Genomic DNA, 2297 nt, shown 5'->3' with positions numbered 1-2297 from the left:
TTCAAAGCTGGGAGCATGAAAGGGGGGGCAGAATGAAATGTCGGCACTGCAGTGTTAAAAGGGAGATGGGAGATGAGAGATCCTAGTGTCTGACTTTGGTGTGACTTCAAAAGGCTGTGTTTAAAGCGGCAGGCCTTAATGCTGGCCTGATAGCACAACTGTCATGTCTGTGTGACCTCCCACAGCTGGCCAGCCAGGAACACAGGCCTCACGCCGCGTGTGTGTGTGTGTGTGTGTGTGTGTGTGTGTGTGTGTGTGTGTTTGTTTGGTGATTTCTTGATGTGTGCATATGAGCTTGTTTGCTTTTTGTACATTTGTGTGTCAGCACTCTTGTGGCTCTTGCTGTGTGTCTTGATGTGATTGTCTGTGTGCCCTTTAATGTTTGTGTTTTGATGTCAGTGTATGTGTTTGCCTGAGCCATGACTTTGCCAGTGTGTGTGTGTGTGTGTGTGTGTGTGTGTGTGTGTGTGTGTGTGTGTGTGTGTGTGTGTGCACGCGTGTGCGCAGAGGTTGAAGATCTAAGCCAGGCTCTGCCCTCTCTCCCTATGCACAGGGGCCTTTTTTCCTTCTTGTTAAGATTCAAACGCTGATAGGCTTTGAACTGCAGCTGTAGACTCTGCAGTCATCTCACCACTTTAGCTCAACTAGCTAAAGTTGCCCTTGCGCTGCCTGTCACCCTATCGCTGCTGCCATTACAAACCATCACACCAGCCACATTAACTGCAGGCGTGTGGCACCATTTATTAAAGCAGGGATTTGCCTTTGATGCGGCAAAACAGACAACTGGTCTGAACACGATGTGTCTCAGCTCAACTTTTTCCCTTTGGAGAAAGACAGTTGCTCAAATCTTTGGCATGTGGTAAACAACTTCCAAAACAGATTGAAGAAAGGTATAGACATTTTAACCCCTGTTTGCTTTTTTACCATTCGACAGGGCAGCATGGCTCTATGGATGCCAGTGTCCATTGGTCCACCTCTTTGGTCCAGGTTGAAATACCTCAACAGCTATTGGATGGATTGCCATGAATGTTTGTGCAGGCATTCATGGCCCCCAGAGGATGACTCCAAACGCATTTGATAGAACCTCCACTGTGGCCCCACCATGATGTTGACATTTCTGTTTTTTTAGTGAAATGTTGCAACAACCACTGGACGGGTAACCTTGAAATTTCATTCATGCTCCCTTGAGGATGAATCATTATTGCCTTAGTGATTCTCTGACCTTTCATCTAGCGCCACCAGCAGGTCAAACCTTTCAGCTGTCCAGTAGCTTGGATTATGACTAAATAGCCTACCTCCACCCCTATCAACACTCCTATGTGTTTAGCTCTAATTAGCAAATGTTAGCATACTAACACACCACACATAGCTGGTGCACATGATAAATATTATACCTTCGTAGATCAACATGTTAGCATTGTCATTATAAGTATGTTTGTGCACCTATCTGCCAAAGCACAGTCTCTCAGAGTCGCAAGCATGGCGGTAAATCTCTTTGATTTCTCACACTGATTGAAAAGAAACATTGCTGGTAATTACCATCATGGATTCTTGACAGATTAATGGATTCAGGGTTGTTTTTTTGTTTTTTTTTAACTGTTATCATCTAGCACAGGCTTTCAGTTTATTTTTCTCTCTCTTTCTGTCCCTTATGTTCCTTTTGGTGCACCTCTCCTTATCTGTTGGAGCTAGCAGGCAAGAAAGGCCAAGCAGTCTCTTTCCTGCTCTTTAAAGTCCAACAGGCAGGATACTGCTGAGAGCTGCCTCTCTTCTCCTGCACTTGTTTGTTCTCATTTCATCTCTCTCTATCTTCTCTCAGGAGAGAGTGCAGACCAGTGCAGATGTTGTAAAAAGACCACTACATACACACCGCTTTGACACACCTTCATGTCCTTTGCACCTTCATGTTCCTCATACAGAGTGGAGCCCATCAGGGAACCTTTCTCTGCATATGCATCCTGCCACGTCCATTTCTCCAGTTCTGTTTTGAACTGAGCTGAAGAGAGGCCCTGTGTGCGCCTATCACTTGATCAAATAGAAAGTTTCCAGTGGTCACCTCCCGGCTCCTGACTGTGTGTCCGCTCAGCTGACAGCAGGAGAGCGAGGGAAACATCGGGAGACGCTCCTGTCACACCCCGATATCTGCTTTGATGAGTCACATCAAGGGATGTCCATATCTGAACGTCATCCTCAAAGGAAAAACTGGGGGAGGTGTGTATGTGTATGGGAGATACACCGAAAAGAGAAAAGAAAAAAGAAAAACAGCTCGTAAAGACACATAAACAGCCTTTTTTGTT

Source organism: Pempheris klunzingeri, chromosome 17, assembly GCF_042242105.1.
Source record: "Pempheris klunzingeri isolate RE-2024b chromosome 17, fPemKlu1.hap1, whole genome shotgun sequence".
NCBI classification, from domain to species: Eukaryota; Metazoa; Chordata; class Actinopteri; order Acropomatiformes; family Pempheridae; genus Pempheris; species Pempheris klunzingeri.
This window is presented reverse-complemented; position numbering follows the sequence as displayed.